The sequence below is a fragment of the Ochotona curzoniae genome, unplaced genomic scaffold (genome assembly GCF_017591425.1).
Source record: "Ochotona curzoniae isolate NIBS_2020 unplaced genomic scaffold, NIBS_Ocur_1.0 scaffold_1852, whole genome shotgun sequence".
Taxonomy (NCBI): Eukaryota; Metazoa; Chordata; class Mammalia; order Lagomorpha; family Ochotonidae; genus Ochotona; species Ochotona curzoniae.
In genome coordinates, this window is record NW_024467087.1 from 33980309 (window position 1) to 34004270 (window position 23962).

At 37.4% G+C, this 23962-nt stretch overlaps 1 protein-coding gene across 1 annotated transcript in view; it reads right to left on the reverse strand.

The window, feature by feature from the left end:
* IL1RAPL2 (interleukin 1 receptor accessory protein like 2) overlaps positions 1-23962 on the reverse strand; it is a 1019705-nt gene that overhangs the window by 597730 nt on the left and 398013 nt on the right. The gene's annotated exons all lie outside the window — the stretch shown is intronic.

A 23962-nucleotide genomic window follows, 5' to 3' on the forward strand; every position in this document is an offset into this window, starting at 1 on the left:
AAAGGGGGAGTAGGTGAGGAAATAAAGAGAAAGAGAAAAAGAGAGAGGGAGAGATTGATGGGCCCATCATACCTACGCTGCTGCATGCTGAAGTTGGGAACATACAACTTAACACAGATTTTATATATGAATGACAGGAACCTAACTACTTGAGATATTATCTGCTGCTATGCAATGTGCATATTAGCAGGAAGCTAGATCACAAGTGGAACTGGAACTCAAATCCAGGTACCCTGATACGGGATGTGGTTATAACAACCAGCGTTTTAACTGCTGTACCTAATACCTGCTCCCTCCTTTTTCCCTTTTTTTTTTAAGTTTATTTATTTATTTTTATTTGCTTGAAAGACATAGCAAGAATGAGTGCTAGAGTCATAGCAAAATGAGATGACAGAGTTGATACAACCCCCTCAAAACTACAACAGCCAGGTCTGGGACAGGCCACAGCAAGGAGCCTAGAACACTGTTTAGGTCTTGACATTGGTGGCAGGGATCCAATGTGTAAGTCATTATTTATTATTTGTTGCTTCCTATAATCCATTAGCAGGAAGCTAGATAGGAAATGGAGCAGCTAGGACTCAAACCAGCACTCTGAAATAAAAGGATTCCAAGCAGATGCTTAACTCTCTACACTACAATGTCTACTTTTGCATGTTTTTAGGTAGTTTTTATTTTTTATTTTGAGAGAGAATACATGAATGTGTATGAGAATATTTTCTCATCCACTGGCTCACCCCTTCCCCCATATAGCCAAAAAAACCATCAATGGGCTGGAGGATGGAACTCAATTCAGGTCTCCTATATGAGAGACAAGAAACCAATTACTCAAGCCATTGTTGTGGCATTCCAGGTTCTGCAGTAGCCAGAAGTTAGAACCAGGAGCTCCAGACAGTAAGCAAATTCAATCACTTCAAAGTGGCAATAGTGGCTAGGCTATCTTGCTACTGGTTTTTCAGACAATACTGTTGCATATTAATAGTATAGTGTATATGTTACATTTATCATCACTTGAGAACCTAAAATTGCATACCTCTCTTCATTGTGATATTTACTTTGTTGTGGTGATATAAATTGAAATCTGTAATATCTTCAAGCCATGTCTATGCAATAGAACATTGAATGTGAGTATGTATGTAGTACAGAAGTTGGCTCTTAATAATTCTCGATTTATTTTTAAATTCTGATGCAAGTTTTGTTTCCATGTGTTTGCCTTTTACAAATTGAAGCATTTTTGTTTGTTTGGATTTTCTTTTTGGTATACGCATGTCCTAAAAATCAAAATATCTGGTGAAGGCCATTTAAAAATGGCCTAGATACAATGAATTCTTCATTTTAATAAAAAAAAATGAATGGCAAAAGTTCACATTTGATATAAAAGCCAAAATAAATTATTTTGGTTGTATTTTCTGTGTTGTTGTTGTTGTTGTTGGGTGCAGGTAAGGAATTCTAAATAGGGTTACACACACAATTCTAATACTGTTCCCAGGAATTAACTCTGTGACTTCAGTCTACTCCTGCAAGTGTATAACATTCATACAGTCTAACATGACAAGAAGCTCGAAGGAGCCATTTCTCCACAGCCTAATAATATATTGTCTTTCAAAATCATCACATAGGTGTTCAAACCACCTATGATGGTCTTTACTCACATACTTACGTGGACATAATGTAGATACAAACACATAAAGTAAAATAATAAGTCACGATAGATATTCTGATTGAAGATGTGATTGACAGTTTTTGGGGAATAGCAGTGCAGTTTTGCTTTGTTTTGTTTTGTAATGGAAATGAAAGATCTAACTTCAAGACTGTCAGTCTTCTAAATACTGAAACCACTAGTTAAGAAAAGAAGAAATTTTATTGGTTTGAGTACTTTATAACTTCACTGATTGCCTTGTACTTTACTGAGATCTTCTGAGCTGCATCTAGTAATTAAATTCTTTCTTTGCTTATTCTCTTGGGAATCTCTATAGCACACATGTAAAAACAAGAAGAAAATCACTAGACTAATTTTTTCAGAGAGAAGGAATAAACCCAAAGATGATGCATTGGCTGATGCTCACATTTTGTTCACATCATAATTGACTTCCAATTCTCAATATTTCTTGGCAAACTATCAAAGGTCATAGAGGGGAGGGATACGCTCATTACAATATGTAGCGATGCCCTTCTGGCAGAATCTTTAAGTAACACATGATCCATTTGGGAAAATACTCAAATTTAGCTATGTTTCCTGGCTGTATTAGTTACTAGGGAAATTTTATGATGGCATTCACAAAAAATTAATACAGTTGACATGTGACACAAACCTTGCTTACTTAGATGTGTATAATGAGAAGTAAGAGAGGATGGCCTCTACAACTTAAACTTATAATCCATATTAACAGTATATGAATTCAACTGAAGTTATCAATTATATTCAACTCTAATCACTAAGAAAAATAATTTCACCGCTACCAAATGAAGAATGATCTTATTCAAATCTAAGCAAAAATAAAAAAAACTGCTCAGAACTTTTTAACAGTTCAGAAAAGAACCTTGCTAAAGTCTGCTGCTCAGTGTATGTAGGAAATAAAGAAACACACTATGCAAATGCCTGGTACTCACATATATTCAGAGGAAAACCTCCAGTTTTAGCCATGCATGACTGTTCATTACTGTGAATCTATGTGTACAATGTCATGATCAATGAGTCCTAGATGATGATGCTCCAGAAATGAGGAAGATCATGATGAAAGCCAAGGATGCAACTGCTCTTCTCCAATTGGCCTCTTCCAATTCCTTGTTCAAAATTTCCTAGACACCAATTTGCATAGTAGGGTGTAGGAATTACATATTAGACCAACAAACTTGTCAGTGGTATCCATTTAATGTCCTCAGATATCTAAAGCAGTTTTACATGGAAAGGAAAGTTTATTACATATGGCTTGAGGCTTAATTAGGATCATACACAAGAAAACTGCAGAAAGGCAGAAATTGAATCAATAATCAGGAAGAACTTCTCAGAAACAGAATATTTTGCCGACAAAAATGGTAAATTCTGTCACTGCAGAAGGATATTGTAAAAGGAAGGTCTATGCTAGGTCAAGTTCGCACCATATAATTTCTAAACAGCCTTCCATAGAAATTCCATTTTCTAGAACTATGTTTGATTTAATTGAGAGAATTAACTTTAATATCTTATAACTACAAACTGCTAAGGGCAGGTGCCATGACACAACATGATATGTCCACCTGTGGTACTGACATCCTATATGGCCACTGATTCAAACCTTGGTGGCTCCACTTCTGATCCAGGTCCCTGCAGACTGAGGAAGCCACAGAGAATGCTCCAAGTGCTTAGGCCCCTGCACCTACATGGGAAAATTCAGGCTCCTGGCTTCACAATGGACCAGCTCCAGCCATTGTAGCTATTTGGTGAGAGAATGAGTAGTTGGGATATCTCTCTCTCTCTGTAAATCTTCCTTCCAAATAACAATAAGCAAATAAACCTTCTGAAAAAGAAAAGTTGCTAAAAGTGTTACATTAATATTATTTATTTCCTTTAAGTGTTAGTTTATTTATTTGAGAGACAAAAGATATGATGCTCATATCTGCTCATTCATTCCCAAAATGTCCACTGGGCAAAGTCAAAGTGAAGAGTCAGGACCTCACAAAAGCCAGGCTTTCCACATAGTGGCGGAAAGAAGCTCAAATTAGGAGCTTTGCAAGGAGTCAAAGTCATGCACTCCAGGAAGAGGTACAGTCTACAGCTACTGTCCTTACTCTTATGCCAAATGCCCCCCCTCATTTGTTATTTTGAAAGGCCTTTATATTGTGGGATACTTCTCACATAATCATCATTTAGTCAGAATTATTAGAGAGTTAGAACATGTCTTTAAGAAAAATGGATGAACATTTATGAAGCTTGTAGGATTAAGATGATTAAATGACTGTTTTAAACATTAAGCTTTTTCCAAAGTACAAGTTTTAGTATCTCATTGTACATTCACCATACATTTCTTGAACACTGTCTGTCTTTGAGGCACAGGGCTAAACTGTGGTAATGGATTTGGTGGAAAATGAACAAGACATAAACCCTTCTCTTCATGTACTGAAAAAATTAACCATTTTAACTTTCATGAAAAATATATTTGAACTTCAAATGTTCATCCTTTCTAAGTGCCTGGAAATCAACAACAGACAACTTGAAAGTGCCATATACAAACCAAATGTCATTGCAAGAATGAATGTTAAGGCTACTCTTAGATAAATGTATGCTTATTAAAAGTATAGAATGCATTAAAAAATAAATAAATAAATAAAACTAAGGAAATCTAGAAAAGAAGACAGCCATGAATTTAGGAATTATAAAAACCTACCAAGAATATTTTATTCAAATTTTTCATACACCAATCACTATGGCTAACTTAATGAAGAATCAAATTTTTCAAAGCAGGTGAAAGGACTCAAAGAGAAATTCCAAGATAATTCATTTACTTGAAAAGGAGAGAAATACACACATATACCAAGAGAAGGAGAGAAATAGAGAGAGGAGAAAGACAAAGAGAGAATGACACTATTACACTGTTCCTTTTCCAAATGCCTGCAACAGTCATGGCTGGGCCAAGTTGATTTTATTGGAAAGGCAGATTTATAAAGAGAAGGCTCACCCCTCAAGTCGCAACAACAGCCAGAGCTGAGCCAATCCAAAGCCAGGAGCTTCTTCTGGTCTCCCACATGGGTGCAGGGTCCCCAGGCTTTGTGCTGTCCTCTACTGCTTTCCCAAGCCACAAGCAGAGAGCTGGATGGGAAGTGTTGCAGCTGGGACACTAACCTATGACCATATGTGATCCTGGTGAATGCGAACTGTGGATTTGGCCATTGAACCATCATGCCAGGACCAAGACAGATATTCTTTTTTTTAAGGAGTCTAAATGTCGTTTAATTCATGGTACTAATCCTTTACCATGAATTAAATGACATTTGGGTTCCTCCCCGACATGACATTATCGCATCATCTTTCTATCTCTGGCTAAGTCTCTTTCATTATTATTACATCTATGTGGGTTTTTTTTTAATTTTGTAGAAATCTTTTTTTTTTCTCTCCACCAAGACTTATTTACAGCAGGTAAACAAGCTTTGGCAGAATCTATACTGGTTTCCTTCCAACCACACATTTTATGAACTTGGACAAAAATGAAAAGAAATTTTTCAAACTAAATGGCTAATGTGAACACTATTTCATGGAAACGAGGATATATGCCCCATTTCATCCTGGCTCATCATAATGCTTTTATATTTAAAGTTTGCAATTTCTGGAAAGCCTCATAAATATTTATCTTTGAACAAACATTCAAATGCAAAGCTAATTAATGGGTCTAACACCCTGTACAGAACAGATAACATGTTTGTTTACTGTCTGTCTTCCCCTATACTGAAATGTTAGCTTTATGAGAGTATGGATGTCTTTTCGTTCACTAATATATCCCATGAGCCTAAAAACAAGACTAGCAACCTATTCCTTTCTCAGCAAATGTTTCCTGAGTGCATAAATGAATGATATAGCCCTCTGCTAGGTCCAGCCATATTCAGACACATTATTCTTGGAAATTCCACTATAAGCCTTTTTTATAAATATGATACCACATATTAGGAGACCTTTTTGACACTGGCCTGTTAAGTTCTCTGATTCAATTCAGGAAACATTATGCCAAGGTCATCCTTCCCCAGTAAGTAAGAAACAATCACTTGATTATCATCTTTTGTAATTCTCCAGGCTTTTATGTGAGTTAACCTGGGCCATTCCACGAATACTGTCTTCACTTGTGGTTGAGATTTTTTTTTAAGTATTTATATATAAAGCCTCAGTATTTCCAACATTATCTGTTACATTTTGAGTGTAACAATCTCCTTCTTCTAAAGCCGAGGAAGAAACAATTAAAAGAACCCTCCAAAACTTGAGAGTTTGACTGAAAAAAGCAAACCTTTCATTGCAAAGGACGTTGTTCATTCAAAAAGAACCCTAATAATCTAAAGGTCACCTTTGTGCCAAGAGTTCCCAATTTGCCCCTTTTGCAGTTCAAACGAAAGAGATATGTATGCACTGTTGAAATAGAGACACTCCAGGGATCAGAAATAAAATAGAGTGTCACAAGGTAGCCTGGATACAAACAGATGGACAAATGCTGCATCTTCAGCTGCACCATTCGGTGGGGTTTCCTTTAGCCAATTTACAGGTCTCTGAGGATGAGAGCCTTTACATCTGACACATATGTGCACCAGATCCCCTGCATTTAAAATGACTTTCCTGAGTGTTATTGGAAACAACATTAAGATAATGGCAAGGATGACAGTGAAGGATGCACAAGGGAAGGAAAATAAATGAAATCAATTAGTATTATAAATATTGGTTTCGCATTCACATGTCTTTCATGTCAATCAAATATATCTGACATCCTATGCTTTTGAGCATTATACCTTGATTTGATAACAAAAATTAGGAAAAGCAGGATGTTTTTAACCTTCGATTCTTAATCACTGTTCGTAATATCACTTCAATTACTAGAAGTAAGCAGAAATGCTCCAGTACAATCAATTGCTTGTAAAAACTGAAAGAAGCATTTATTTAGAAAATAAAATAGTTATTTAAATAAATCCGCTTAATAGAAAACCACATGCTCCTATTTACTTGATTTATTAGAAACTCACTCACAGCCTAGTATAAATGAAGACAAAATGTGTATAACCAATAACCTTGTTAAAATGGGCAGTAGTGGAATGTATCATTTTGAGGTCAGCTGTCATTCTGTTTGAATGGGTCCCTTAACAGATCACAGAGCAGATGGAAAAGGCCAGTGTGACATGACTCTCTGACTTAATTATAGCATTACTTAGACAACATATGGACTTTGCCTGTACTAGAGAATTTTTATTCAGTGAGTCTATTTGCACATAAATTCTGAAATACTCTGCTTCATTATATGCTACTTTCAATATTTATATTTCATTTTAATTGAAGTATTTTAATCTATAGATTGATAAATCAAGCTGTTCTACAAATTACAGATGCTGCTTGTTGAAGTCCATATAAAATATGGAATTTGGATTTTTGTCTTATTCAAGATTCCACAATTGAGGGCAATATTACAGCTCTACACATAGCTGTCAGTTCTTCAAACAGCAGGAAGAGTCTTAATGTTTCAGGTCATTTGATACCTTGCAAAACCCAGAGGAGAGTGCCTGTTTTTTGCTTTTGCTTTGAAGAAACTGCTCGGTGTGCTACATGGTAAAGTACATAAGAGGGCCAAGAGAGAAAGAGAGAGAGAGAGAGCTCAATCAGTTTTATCGGAAACATGTTACCTTATAACCCATCCCAAAGTCAAATCTGAGGAAGCTACTGTTCTAATTCATTTAAAATGAGTTGGAGAGCACTGGGTTTTACTGCAGATCTGTCATACGCAACTCCACATGGACATGGTACGCATCACTGGAAAATAATTTAAAACTTCTGCAGACATCGGGGAGTAGAGTGTAAGTGCTAAATTTAGGTGACAGCACAGATAAAACAGGAAGTGAAATACTGCCCAAAGAAACCAGCCCTTGACTTGGTCAAAGCAAGAATTTAGATCCATAGTCCACAATATATCAGCAGCTGTAATTTAACTGGATTCCCAGAAGAGCAATAAAATGGTGGCTCGGGAAGAGGGCAGTAACATCACGCATACCAGCACTGGCTTCCTCTCAAAAATGCTGGATCTTACTCTTGATCTTTGCAAAAATGAAGATTTCAATAAATATGAAGGCAAAGAGACAAATGGGTAATGCTACAATCACAAATATTTAAAGATATTTTATTATCTGAAATGATTAGAGTAACTCAAGTGAGAGAATTTTTTTTTTCTTTCTACCTACATAAATATTTCTAGGGATCTTAATCCCTTTCACCCTGTTTAATGACACTGGCAAGATTTAATATATGCATCCAGCACATAATATAAAGGCATTGCTTTTTCAAATAAAATTTCAGTTTTCTTTACAAAAAAACTCTACAATCCATAGTTCACAAACTTACTGTGAATGTATAAGAATCAGCAACAGAGTAATGCAGTCAGGAGCATGATTTTTCTGGTCAGACTCTGGGTTTGACTCTTATGCAACTACTTGATAGTCAATGACCTTAGACAAGTCATTTACTTTCTTTGTGCATTAATTTTCCTGTCAGTTAAAATCAGGTCAATAATATTTGCTTCTTAGCTTTGTTATGAAAAATACATAACAATGTATGTAACACACTTGAAAAGATCTCTATAAATGTAGTTGATTTAATTAGTATAGGAATTTAATTACTGCAGTAATCATTATGATTATAATAATGACCTCATCTGATTGATTGGTCAATTTGTTCGCAGTACTCAGCTATGTCTTATAGCTTAAACTACATTGCTCACCATTGTTTATTTTCTGTCAACAATTTCTCCTCTCAACACTGCTCAAATGGGCACACCTGCTGGGAGTGAGTCAATCCATTGACTAGCAAAAGCCAATTTGATTCTCTTCAGAATTTAAGCAAAAAGAAACAAAGACCAAAATAAGCCAGACGCTTTTGGGCACTAGAAGTGTAAGGTCAAAAACACTCAAGGCCAGAATAGGTGCAGCAACCTCTTAAAATCTGAGCTGAGCTGGAGGTCTGGGGAAATAGAAACTAGGAGGCCATTCTGTGGCACACGGGATCAGGCAGCTACACAGAGAGAAGCAGCGCTGCCAGGCTGTGTGGTTATGGAGAACAACAGATGGATAGAAGAGCTGCTGATGAGTTCCAATTCCCCATGACAGAGGCTTTTTATGAAATCCCCTTCATCCTTAAAATGCACTCTTTTTTATTCAACTGAACCTGTGAGGATTGCTGTTGCGTACAATCAACCTCAAAGACCCATCATGATATATCTCAATTTTTATTTGAATCCTTTCTGCTTGTTCCCTCATTTCTTTTATATCTGGCCTATGGCATTTCCAACAGGAGGCATAGGTGTTCATGCTGCTTTATTGAACTATGTGAAATACAACAGAACCAAGGGAGTTTGGAGATAAAGAGTAAGGTGTATAACAGGTCAAAGTGCAACCTATGAAATGTAACAACTGTACTGAGTCTGGTTTCTCTGCAAGACTGGCTCTCCTAAGGCGTGTCCCTAACACACTGCATTGGCATTCAGTAACACCTGCAAAAAAAGCACACATTTTAGATTTAATATAGCTGTAGGTAACAAGAGGAAAGCAAAAGCATCCTCCCATTTCCGTTCCAGCATCATATTTTTATTGACATTGTGCACCAAGTTTTTTGTACATTACACATCATAATGCACATCATGGACATTACATAACCTACTCACACATCAGTGCTGGCAGGGGAAGAGTTATCTGTACCTACCCTTCACTAAAACAGGAATCATCAGTTATCATTTAAACTCCAAATCTGGATAAATGAAAAAGCAAGATACTGCAGGGCAAAAGCACGTACATGAGTCCACAGGAATTATAGGTGTTTGTAACTTGCTTTGCTTTTCCTCTCTTTTCTTTTTTTTCACTGCTTGCTTTAGTAAGCAAAGTATTTGTGAATCTATCCCCACAGAACTGAAACAGCATAAAAAGGTGGCGGGGGGGAGGGGGAGCAGGTTTTCAGAAATGAATCAAGCAGGTCACTTCTTTTTGAGTAAATTTATTCATAATATTCATTAGCCTTAATTTACTTATGCCCCTGGGATATGCTTAGCTATGTTACTCAGTGTTACCAGCTGTCACCAAGACAATAACACAGCAAGCAGGAACACAGGGATGTCCTTTCTTCTATTCTCACCAGTCTTCAAGTCACAGACTCTATCCACCATTCTTTGTTCAGATTAAGGAGTGGTGGTTCTTTCAGAACACCACAAATTAACACATGTGCTGGCTTTTTATTTTTCAATCAACAAAAGCCCTCATGCAAATTGTTTGATACTGCCACCTGGAGTATTTATTTTCTAACCCCAGTCAGAGCAGACTACTTAATTGTTTACATTAGGGTGAAAACTTTGTCATTTCTAACAACTGTTTCAGAATTTCCATGTGAATGTTTTCTGACATTTCTACAATAACTTAACACAACTGTATCTCTCTTTGTCAAGTTTTGTGAGGCTAGAAGTGGTTCATTATTCTTTATGTACCTGGATAATGTTCCTGATCTCAACAAAATCCTTAAGCTCATCATGTCTGTTCATTAATGTGGCTGGGTTACTCACATTCAGTCCCTTTGAATGAGAAATGAAAGATGGTTGCTATAACTCAGTCCCCAAGACCAATGAAGCTATGTATTCAATGCATGTCAACACTAGAACAGGGATATGTTTCTTTCCCAGATTAAATTCCAAGTGTTAATTATTATTATTATTTATTGTTATTATTTCATCAGTCAAGAGGTTAAGAAAGCAATGTTCCTAAAGACTTGTCTCCCCAAATAGTAAAAAGTCCCAAAACAAAATATTGCTGTCTATCATGGCAATCATCCTACCCCATCCCTGATCAAATACACAGAATTCCCAGAAATGAATGGACAACATATTCTTTTTTAAAAAAGATTTATTTTTATTTTTTTTTATTGGAAAGGCGGATATACAGAGAGGAGAGACAGAGAGGGAGATCTTCCGTCTGATGATTCACTCCCCAAGTGAGCTCAACGGCCGATGCTATGCCAATCCGAAGCCAGGAGCCTCTTCCAGGTCTCCCACGTGGGTGCAGGGTCCCAAAGCTTTGGGCCGTCCTCGACTGCTTTCCCAGGCCACAGGCAGGGAGCTGGAAGGGAAGCGGGGCTGCTGGGATAGAACCGGCGCCCATATGGGATCCCAGGCGTGCAAGGCGAGGACCTTAACCACTTGCACCATCGCATTGGGGCCCATGGACAATATATTCTTAACTACCAACAAATGAACCTTACATGTGCATTGAATTTATAATAATGTGCAATAATTTATAATTTATAATAATTTATAAAACATTGTTCCCTCATCAAATTTCTTACTTTTAAACCATAACATGGGGGCTGGTATTATGTAGTAGTGGGTAATCTGCTGCCAACTGTGACACTGGCATCCCATATGGGAGTTCATGCCTTACCAGATGCTCCACTTTTGATCAAGGTCCTAGCTATTGTTTCTGAGAAAGCAGCAGAAAATGGCACAAGTATTTGGGATCCTGAACCAATGTAGGAGAACTGCATAAAGCTCCCAGTTCCTGGCTTCAGACTGGCCCAGCAACAGCCACTGCAACCTTCGGTGAAGCAAACCGTGAATGAGAGAACTGGCTCTTTGCCTTTGTTCTTTGAATCTCTCACTTCCAAAATAGAAAAACCAATCTTTAAAGACATAAAAGTAAACCACAAAATGCTATACTTGATTATAATGAGAAGCCCTCACGCAAAATATAAACTAATGCAAGAAGTTTATAAAACTATGAAGTTTAGAATTTGTTGAATTGGATTTGTCTCCAGAAAAAACTGATACTTTCAGAAACATCTTGGCAAATACTCTCTGCATCTGAGTGAAACTAAAACCTTCAATGTTAAGTTAGTCAAGAACTGGAGCATCAGATAAGAAATTTATTTCTAAGCCTAAGATAAAATAGAAATAAACAGACAAAAAAATATAGAGGATGGTTGTCATAGCATATCAGATTAAACTGATACCTAAAACACCAGCATTTCAGACTAGAGTACCACAATTGAGACCCAAGTGTTCTATTTCCTATGGAGTTCCTGCTAATGTTCCTGGGAAGGCAGGAAACAAAGGCCCCAGTGCTTGGACCCCTGCTCTACATGTGAGAGACCCAGGTGGAGTTTCATGTTCCTGGCTTCAGCATGGCCCAGCCAGAGCTGTATAAATAATATGAGTAATATGTGTACATAACACAGGATTACCTAATATATGCTAAGCCCTACTATATGCCCCATTCTTCATATATATTTTTTCATGAAATTTTAAAATTCTGACAACTCTAACTTTTATTGTAGAGATCAAATAGTGGAAGTTGTGAAAGTTTGAATAAATCACTCAAAATCATCACTAATGAGTATAACTGGATTTTAATACAGTTTTGTCTATCTGAACTATCATGTGTTTGTCATTGTGTGAGATACCCAGCATGCAATACCTCATATATTCAACATAGTAAGTCCAGTACTCTTAAAAAGAGAATTCTAGTGCTCAATGCTCAAATTTACACAGAAAGTGTAGGAAGTAGAAGAGGAGCAAAGATTCCAAGCCTTTCTCTAATGATTACCATTCCTGCCTTAAAGAGGAGGTAAAGAGATATGTGGCAAAATTCAGAGAGAGGAATGGGCAGGTGTGATTTTACTGTACTCCCAGTTTTCATAATTTCTTCAAGAGAATCCATATCTTCCAATTTAGCCATTAATAAAGGACTGTGATTGTCCAGTTCTGTCTGTGATTTCCAGGTTGAGTAAGTCTAAATCAAAATATAGAGGACTGGCACCATGGCATACCAGGTAAAGCAGTCATTTGGACAATAAACAGGCAGGTGAAAAATCTCTCTGTCCCGATCTCACTGACTTCCAAATATAAAATAATTCTTTTAAAAATATAGACATAAAAGCAGAAATCTCTTACAATTGCCACTTTCATATCCATCACCTGCCTGACACAATCAGTATCTCCTATCTCAGAATATGGAAAGGCAAAAGACTTTCAATCCCAAACCCTAACAAGAAGTAGTATAATTAGTCCCAGTACCTAAATCTGTTCATATTACTCTGCTAAATTCTAAACAAAAGAAACATACTTATCCTACTTCACAGGGCCAGAAAATCCAAGATAAAGATTTTGGCAGATTTCATGAGTGATGAGGGCATTCTCATCAAGGTCAGGAGAAGAAAATATTTGAAATCTTTTTTTAGAAGGAAATTAATTCCACTGATTAGGCCTCTACCCTCACGATCTTATCACCCTAAGATTCCATTTATTTCTTACCACCATGTTGAATTTCAATATAGGAATATTTGAGTTCTGAATTTGGTGGGGGGACTGAATTTTACCCCAGTGCCCCTTCCCCATTCTTCTCATATATAAAATACATTCACTGTACTGTAAAAGCCCCAAAAGTTTTAATTTGCTCCAGCATTAATCCCAAATCTAAAGTCAGAAATCTTATCTAAATGTCACCTAAATCATGTATAGATAACACTCAAGGCATAATTCATTCTGAGGCAAATTCAGCTATGCCCTTGCAATATACAAAGGAAAAACAGGCAGAAGAGAGTGACAGAGAAGAAAAAGTAGGTAACTAATACCAGATAAGTCTAAAATCCAGCAAAGTACACAATAATAAATATTAATTCATGGGAATGATTTTCTTCAACTCAATATTGCCCAGGCCTTACAGGGGCCAGTTGGCCTATTTGCAGACAGAGTTGCACACAGAGTGGCAGTTCCAGCCTTGACATTTTGCTAGGCAGGAGTTAGGCCCCTGTGGGCAGCAATTTTCTGAGACTTTGGATAGTATAGTCATCTTAGCAACATATTTCATATCCTTTTCATGGAGTTTCTATACTGTAGGTCTCTTGCATTTTTGGTCGACTGATTGAAGGGGTGTTGTGGGAATTCTGCAAGGTCGTTTTTTCATTGTCTTTCATTGTCCCTGCCTGGGTCTATTTGGATAGATGACTAATCTATGTTGACAGTCATTTGGCTATACCTTCCATGCTGTTTCCTGAACAGGATTTCTTTTTTCTTTTTCATTTTCTTTTTTACTTTGGAAAGACACATAATTTCCTGTTTTTCCGTCTGGCTTCTCTTTGGTGAACAATTACATGTTTAATTCATCTCTCCTTTTTTGTGCTTTATTTTAAGCATCCAAGAGGAGTCTCAAACAAACATACAATTTCATTCCTCCCAAGAAATACTTTCTAGAAAACATCACACAAGCATATTTTAGCCAAACTGTAACACTTTCTAACAGGGATTATCTAATATATATATACATATATATATATATATATAAAAATATGTGTAATCTATATTAATGTGTGTATATATAGATATAAAATATTCCATTGTCTAATGAAATGCTTCTCATTTTTGTCTGAGATTTCATGAGAACCATCTTTATTATTATAGTATTCTATTTTATATTGCGATGATAGAGTACTTGGTATTGGATCATGTAAAAAGGAACAAGGTTAGCCTTTGTTTCTTTGCTTTTTAAATATAACAGATACAGAATTATTTTTTATTAATATAGCAGTTATAGAAGCTATTCTATACAATGGGATGGCTCCCTCTTTTCAGCCTTTGGTGATGGGCTCACTTGGCTGCATCACAGCATGGTGAAGAAGCGTGAAAGAAACAACCACATGTTGAAGGGGAAAAGTGCATGAGCTTTGCTTTCTAGCTGTCTGCTTTCATGGGAACTGAGTCTCATAAGAACTACACTCTGTCCTTCCAAGGGCAGTGTTCCTAGTGATTCTGTCATCTACCATTTCATCCCACTCTCGTAAATAATTACTTTGCAGAGAGACAAAGACATATACTCATAGGGTTTTCCCATCTTACCGCTTCTATCTCCACATATCTTCAACAGCCAGGTCTAGGCTAGACCAAGTCAGGGTCTGTCTCTCACACAGGTGGCAGGAACTCAAGTACTGTGATTATCATCTGCTCCCAGATGTATTAGCAAGAACCTACATTGGAAGCAGAGATGGGACTTGATTCTAGGTGACTGAGCTCACTGCTTAAACTCTTGTGCCAGAACACCTGTCCTCTAGTAAAATATTTCCTAAAGACATTGGAGCTTTCTCTATAGTTCTTGTCTCTGTGGATTCACCTGAATTACCTTTAAAGTTTCACTCATGAGAATGGTGACATTTTGCACCTTGAACTCTAACAATTTCTAGCTATTAGCCAGTTCCAAGGTGCATTAACATGTTTTGGTGATTGACACAGCAGCAGGCCTATCTATTGGTTCAATCTGGGTTTTTAGAACAAAACACCATAAACCAGGTGGCTTATGAAGAACAGAAATTTTCTTTCTCAAAAGTATATATGTTGGCATGTCTAAGACCAAGTGACAACAGACTAGATGTTTGGTGAGGCCCTACCTCCAAACAGGTGGTCATTTTCTCACAGTAATCCACACGGTGGGAGAAAAGAGGGAAGGCTCTGAACTTTCCGGTTTTAAGATTTTTTTTTTTTAATTTGGAAGGAAGGTTTACAGAAAGAAGGATCTTCCACTGGCTGGTTTACTCTGCAAATGGCCACAACAGCTAGAGCAGAGCCGATCCAATCCCAGTAGCTAAGATCTTCTTCCAGGTCTCCCACGCGGGTGCAGCGTCCCAAGGCTTTGGGCCATCCTTGACTGCTTTCCCAGGCCATAAACAGGGAGCTGAATGGGAAGCGGGGTTGCCAGGACATGAACTAGTGTCCATATAGGATCCTGGCGAGTAAACAGTAAGGATTTACTCACTGAGCCATCACACTGTGCCCTCCAATTTTGACAAAAGATGTATTTTAAATATCAGAAATACAAAATTACAAAGAGAATGAGAGAAAGAGGGAGAGAGAATGAGAATCTTCCATCTGCTAGTTCTCTTGCCAAAGGGCCTAATAGCCAGGGCTGGGCTTAGCTGAAGGCAGAACCAGGAGCTTCTTCCAGGTCTTCCATCGTGAGTACAGGGACCCAACCAATTGTGGCATCTTCTACCCCTTTCATAGTTACATTATCAGGAAGCTGTATAGAAATGGAATAGCCAGGGCTTCAAGCAGAATCCATATGGGATACTCCAGCCAGCCGGTGTGGTTTAATTCCCTATTCTACATCATTTGCTTCCTAGAGTTTCTTTTATAAGGGCATTAGGTATTTCCTGAAGGCTTTACATTTATGACTTCTCCAAAGTCCCACTTATTAACACCATCAGCTTGGGGGTTAGAAATTCCACCTATGGATTTGTGAGACACAGAAATATTTAGTTCATTGTACTCATTTTCCAGAAGGAATAACTGGGACTCAGAGATATTGGGTATTGTGCTCAAGATCAAGTAACTGGGAAGCAGCAGAGAGAGCACTGAGTCAATGTCAGTCTCAGTATAAAGCCCTCATTATTCCATACTGTACTTCGAATGAACCACCCAACAATTGTCACAGATAACGAAGAAATATCATCATCCCTGAAATCTAAAGTCAGAATACAGAAAAGGAAAAGCAAGTGCAAACATCATTAGACATCACAACATGTAGCTATTATTCATTTTTATGAATAATCTACAACACACTGATGAACCCAAATGATTTAAGAAAGTGATGAATACTCAGGGAGAGATAGGAGGGACATAAAATGACAGCGAGAATTCAAAGATGCTACATAGCAAAACTACACTGTTGCATTCTAGGGGGACCTTCTGTGATGCAGTTCACATAGGAATACATTGCTAAAAAAGTGGAAACACAAAGCTTTCATTTTACTACATATGAGCTTTCAGAAACACTTTACGATAATAAATTGACAGTGACTATGACCATTTGGCTATATTCTGCTACCTCCAACTTTCGTTTCCATCAACCCCATCTAGGGAAACACTTCGCTTCAGTTTTCTGTAAGGACATCCAAGGCTGTATATTGTGGTTATAAATGGTAGAGGACAGAAGAATGCCATTCCCACTCAGCAGAAGCTACCAGGAAGAATGCCCAACAGTAGCACACAGCAGTATCACTTCTGTCCCCAATGAAACTCCCAGCAGGGATTAACTGTGCCCATTTAAGCTAGGTAGTCTAAGAAATGACAGCCAGCAAAGATGAAATAAGCCTAAGTAGAGATTTTGCATCAGCCCATAATGTTGCATTTGCTCCAATATCAACTGCAAGTAATGCAATGGTGGCTGGGAAGATGGCTGCCTGTAGCTGCTGTAGAATCAATCTGTGAAAATGGCCTTGTTCATTTTTTGAACTATTATTGTTTCAGCTAGCTGTTTTACCTAAGGACAACTCAACTTAAAAAAAATGTTTTTAAAGATTTATTTTTATTGGAAAGTCAGATATACAGAGAAGAGACAGAGAGGAAGGTCTTCCATCTATTGATTCACTCCCCAGGTGGCCGCAATGGCTGGAGCTGAACCAATCTGAAGCCAGGAGCCAGGAGTTAGGAGCTTCTAACAGGTCTTCCACATGGGTGTCAGGATCCCAAGGCCTTGGAACATCCTAAACTGCTTTCCCAGGCCACAAGCAGGGAGCTGGATGGGAAGCAGGGCCACTGGGATTAGAACCGGCACCCATATGGGATCCCAGCACACTCAAGGTGAGGAGTTTAACTGCTAAGCTACTACACCAGGCCTGACAACTCAACTTTTAAAATGAACTTCTAATATAAACCAAGGATTAACAAGGCTTTTTAAAGAGATTATTCCCTTAGAGGAAAACAATGGGGAATGAATGTGTATAATTCCTTCAAGGGATTCTGTCTTCCCTTAAGGTACCTAGAAAGCTATAAGCAGAATTTAACTATTTTAGCAGTTTCTGTTATATTATCATTGACTATACAGAAAGCCTGCATGTGTCAATGTATGCCTTGAAAGCAGGACACTAGACTCAAACAGAATTATCTTACATCTGATAGTTTCATATAAGCAAACAGACCAGCTTATTCACAAATTCAAAAATATATAAATATATATATATATTTAATGAACTTGTGCTTTATTATGCTGCAACAGACTGCATAACATACATTTCCTAAAATGCCTTATCCAAATGCCTTTAATATATATCGAAAATATTTTATATATTATAAATTATATATATAATGCCTCCATGTGAGACATTTTCATTTGGGCATAGGATAATGTTATTTCAATCCCATATTCTTGTGTCTTCTTTTTTTTAAAATTATTTAATTTTAATTGGAAAGGCGGATATATAGAGAGGAGGAGAAACAGAGAGGAAGATCTTCCGTTCGATGGAAGGGGGTACCAGGATATGAACCGGCGCCATTGTGGGATCCTGGCATATCCCAAGGTGAGGACTTAAACCACTCTGCTATCGTGCCAGGCCCTTGTATCTTCTTTTTAACCAAGAAGATCAATCCTTAAATCCATTAAAAGTCCAACCAGAATTGAAATAAGGGACAACCTTAGTCTAGTGGTGAAGATATGACATTCCATATCAGAATATGTGAGTTAAAGTCCTGACTACAGCTTTCACACAATCCTTGATAATGCGTATCTGGGAGGCAACAGTAAGATCTCAAGTAACTGTGGTCTTGCCACTTACATGAAACATCTGGATTATGTTCCCAGTTCCCAACATTCACCCAGCCCATCCCCTACTCTTGCAGTCATCAGAATCAATAGATGAGAGCTAGCTCATTCACTCTTGCTTGTTTTAGTTCTCTCTCCTTTTCCTTTCCTCCTGCCAACATCTTTTTTTTAAAAACCCTCTCTTTCTCAAATATATATATATATCATATATATGATAAATGCTATCTAAATATATAGATGGGTATGTGCATGTGTGTGTGTGTATATATATATATATATACACTCATGCAACACACCCTCTCAACATATTTGTATATTTATGTGTATGTAAATATATCCGTCTCCACATATTTGTATATTTATGTGTGTGGCCTTTTGCAGGGAGAAAAGCAAGAAAAAAGAATGTAGTCAGTCAACATTCTTCTCTTAAAGCAAGACTTTGTGGCAACAAAAAATTGGCAAAATCCCCAATGATTGCAATAGATTGAACAAAATTAACAGTTTTCCCAGAGGCGAGTGTTCTGTAGTTAAATTGTCTACAAAATAATTTAACTTGTCCCAGGTTTCTGGGTACAGAATTTCTTATGCTTTATAAAAGGGTGTTTGCCCAGTGTGGTCCTGCACACACAGACAATAATGTTTGGGGCCAGAATCACTAATATTTAAATGGCTACATTTGGCAAAGCTTGAAATAGTTTATTGGCCCAAGTGGTTATTTCAAAGTACATAGATGTCAGGGCTGGAAAGCTCTAGATAATTCACATCAAAGATGAATTCCTCTTACAAGAATTAAATAGTATCACTGTCTTAATTTCTTTCTTTTCATGCATGGGAGCATGAAAAATGAGACCAGCCATTAATTTATGTCAAGTAGATAGATTCAGAAAGAATGGATTAAGTATCTAACATATAATTTCCTTTCTTTGCTGTCAGTTTAAAAACAACAACAACCAAAAAAAAAAAAAAAGGTCCAAGCATTAGGAGTCAGAAAAATTTTCTTAAAGACTATTGCATGTCTTGAAACAGCCCATGTTATCTAATGCCATTAGTATAGCAAGAATTATCTGCAGGAGGAAATGTCATTGAGAGAGGAGTTAGACTGGGTAGTAGGCAGTTAGGGCATTCTGGGTCCCCAAGTCATCATTTTTTTCTCAAATATAAAGGGGTATTTTCCCCACCCTGTCTTGGATTCACCAGAGCACATCTCTCCCGAGACAAGTGCATATTTTAACATATCAGGAACATGCTTCCCCAAGAGACAGGGGTGACATTAACATATCAATTCCCCACCTGAAGCCTCTGCCCCATTCTGTCTCCCGGCCATTGCCAAGGGCAAGGGCTTCAGACTGGCCTCTTTATCATTACAAAGGGACCAAGGAAGTTGGCCAGTGACACCTTTCTGGCCTTTTGTCCCAAGGCCAGGTACCATGGAAACCAGGAATTCTCTTTTGTTTATGGAGAAACACCTTGGAGGGTAACCTTTAAAAGATGCTTTCCCCACCTTTAATAAGAGTCTCTTTTTTCTCCACTTTTCCTCCTGCCACTATAGCAAGGGGGTAAGTGTCTTTTCTGCCTCAGAGCCCTCTCCCGTCACCAGGACGGCAGTCTTCTTTCTCAACTTTTCTAATAAATCTTGCTTTAAAACTAAACTGTGTCCGCATGAAAACTCTTCTTTCCTGCGAGACAAGAATTGAGGTTGCTCTTGTATTCAGGGTCAAAAACCATACAACATCATGATTTGCTTGGTCCTGAAAATGGACAATATTGCATGGCCTCTGTGAGTATGAAACTAATGAAAGAAGAAAGGGATTTCTTTTTTAGAATTCACTGTATCCAGCAGAACTGGTTAAACTTTACTTTCTATCTTCCAGAATTCAAGCCTGTGGGTGTATTTAGCACCATTAATAGTTATTGCAGGGGGTATACAAATTGTTGCAAAGTACAAGGGAAGAGGCCCCTTTACCATCTGCCACCTAGACCTCCCCAACTTAACTTGACTTTTAAGAAGTTGTTTGCAACCACCTAGTAAAAAATGTTTTCGGTTATATTTTTTAACTCATCAAAATCAAAGTGAAAAATTTTAATTCCTGAAAATTTTCTTCTAAAAGTACTTAATAATTAAAAATCTCATTCATTGTTATTAGCCCTTTCCCATAAACCACTGTAATTAGATACAGCATAAAAAGAACCTAAAGGAAAACATTTTTGTTTTTTCAAAAGATTTATTTATTTTTATTGGAAAGTCAGATATCCAGAGAGAAGGAAAGGCTGAGAGAAAGAAAGGCTGAGAGAAAGATCTTCCACCCTCTGGTTCACTCCCCAAGTGTCCACAACAGAGCTGAGCTGAGCCAATCCAAAGCCAGGAGCCAGGAGTTTCTTCTGGGTCTCCCATATCGGTGTAGGGTCCAAAGGCTTTGGGCCATCCTCTACTGCTTTCCCAAGCCACTAGCAGAGAGTTGGAATGGAAGTGAAGCAACCAGGATAAGAACTGGTACATGCAAGTTGAGGACTTTATTCATTAGGTTGGGCCCTGGATTTTTTGTTTGTTTGTTCATTTTTCTTTTTTCTTTCTTTTTAAAAAAAAGTCACAAAGTATTTTTACATCACAGATTGCAAATTATATTCTAAAAGGGTTTTTCACCTTATATTCATTGATTCTAAGACTGTGAATATTCCAATTTCTTCCTAAAAGAAAGTTTAACTAAAGTTGTATTCCCTTGAGCCAGTGATGCTTTACAGCCAATCTCTGGCAAATGCAATTTACCAAGGAATTGCTGAGCCGGATCAGTTTGGGCTAGGGATGTTTCCTTTGATAGGAGCTTCATGCGCTTACAGTATTGCCACTCTACTGGAAATGTTGATTCCGACTTCAGGCGTAACTTTCAAGCACTCTGCATGATTCTGGATCCAACACTGGCCTAGCCAAATTTTTAAGAATAAAAAATTGTGAAAACTAAAACCTGTCTCCCCAAACTCCATTCCTTAATAACAGAATGGCATTTCTCAGCTTTCCCTGCAGACAGGGGTGAATAATAACAATTTGTAACAGAAGTGGTAAGGACTCTTGGAAAAGGTGGTAAGGCTGATTTGGCTGGGTATACTGGAAGTAACCAAAATGAAATTCAGGAGACCAGGACTTTTGTATACATCTGTTCACTAATTTGCTTTGACACAATTATTTTCTCTGAGCACCTCCATTTTCATAAAAGTAGAGTAAGTTAGATAAATTACATAATCTTAAAGATCCTTTCAAAATTCAGGAACCTATGTTATACCTTCCAGTTGGCATTTCTCAAGGAGCAAAAACTAGAAGTATGAAATGAATATGTGCAATATTATGTTACTTCCTGCTTTTTCGACCCCTCAGTACATTAAAAATCACTCAGTATCATTCTATACCAACAGACACGTAGTTCATATTTACATTCACGTTAACAGCTTTATTAAGAAATAATTCATAAGTCATAAAACGTAAAGTCTACAGTTAAGTGATTTTTATTGTGCTCAAAGGGCTGTACATCCATTACCACTATCTAATTTTAGAACAATTTGTTCATTCCAGAAAGTAAATTCCATATCTGTTAGCAATCACTCCCCATTTCTATTCTTTATACTTCCTGCTAAACTACCTTCCTGACTGTATTTGACTACTTATTCAGAATTTCTTTTTAAGACTTAGTTTCTTGAAAGGCAGAGCAAGATAGAAGCTTTTTTTTTTTTTTTTTAAATCTTTATCTACTTGCCGCCAGCCTCCCCAATCTTGTCCCAACAGCACATTTGGGTCTTTTGCCCAAAAAAGAAAAGAGAACACTAATACCTTTTTTCACTGTATGGAAGACAGTTTTTAAGATGTTTGAAACTTTCTCCTATAGTTTACAGAACAAATCATTTTATTTTTATTGTAAATCTTAATGTGAAAGAGCTGATTCTCAAAATATGACTTAAGTAAAATGTATATGTGGGTGGAAGCTGTTGTTATGGCCAGGACTGCCCCTTCCCTGGAGCTCAGGAAGAGGCTCTGGCCTGGTGCTGCTCTGGCCTCACCCACCCCATGAGAGCACCCAGGCCTCCATCAGGAGCTGCACCCAGTGGGAAGGGTCTGCTTCCTAAACAAAAGAATACAAGAAGCTTAAAAAAAAAAAAAAAACCAGCCAGTGTTGGGCCAGAAAAAAGCTGAGAAACAGGAGCTTCTTTGGGGTCTCTCCTGTGGGTGGCAGGAACCCAAGATCTTGGGACATTTTCCAGTGCTGTCCCAGGCCATTATCAGGGAGCTGTGCAGTAAGTAGAACAATCAGGTTGTGAACTGGCATTCTAATATGGAAGGCAAGTATCCTAACTGGCAGTTAAATCTATGGCACTACATGCTGGATCTCATTCTGCACATTTTAAAAACTGAATTAAATTATATAATGTCAGGCAGTTTTTACTTACTTTTTCAATGTTACATTTTCAAAGTTCAATTGTATTATATAATAATAAATACTTCATTCCTTTTATAAGTAAATAATATTCAATTGCATGGATTTACATTTGGTTATTCATCCATCATGATAGAAATTTGGTTATGTTTATTTTTTAGTTTTATGGATGGATACTGCTATGAGATTTTTGTTAAATTGATTTTTAACTGTATCTACTACACACCAGGGATTGCACATACAAAGACAAATGCAGTCCCTGTTCTCATGCAACTTACAATCTAGAAGAGGAAAAATACTGAACAAGTAAACATGGGTACTGTCAGGGGAGGGCCATAGATTTATAAGGAATATAGAACAGACTAAGCTATCCTGGGGGAAAGGGATTTGGTTAGGAAAAGCTTCCTCATGAAGGTAACAGTTGAACTAAACCCTGAAATTTGAAAAAGGGTAAGAGAAAGAACATAGTGAATGGACTAATACAGGAAATCCAGTACACTTGTAGATCAAGAAGGTGAGTGAAGATGGGTGGAAGATACAAGATGAGACTAGAGAAATGGACACAGGTCAGGCAATTTGTACAGCATCATAATGACTAATGATAATGCAGACCAATTTAAAGGTTTTTATATTTGTAAAATATGACAGGCAAATGCCAAGAGTGTATGAACTAGATCATTTAAGAGAATGTTGCAATATGCTAGCCCAAATACACCTGAAGTTTCCATTAGGGTTCTGACAGAGTGTGTTAAACTACTTTAGCACCGAAAAGGTGTATCTACATGTGTATATATAAGTATGTGTAGATATATGTATGTGTGTGTGTGTATATATATACATATATTGCAAAGAGTTATAGAACTTGACGGTTTGTCAGACAGAGGAGGAATGAAATGAGTTTCTATCAAGGTCAATGCTTGGGTTTTCAGTTCAACTAGCTCCAGACTTATATTGCACTTTATTGACATGGGGGAAAATTAGAGGACTAACAACATGGGTTGCATCCTAAGGAGTCAAATGATTCCAATTTGCAAAATGCTCGTATTAAGATGCTTGTAGTACGTGGACATCTGAATATAGATGTTTTCATTCAAACTGGTCATATGAGTCTGGAGCCCAGGAGAGATGGACTAAAGATAAATGCATTTAGAACTCACATATTTATACAGAGATTAACAATTGAAGTCTAGGTGGGGTACATTGGTCAGAAAAGAAGAAGGTGAAAGATTGAGGTACTGCCACCTGCCTTTTTTCTTTTTAGATAATACAAGAAAGGC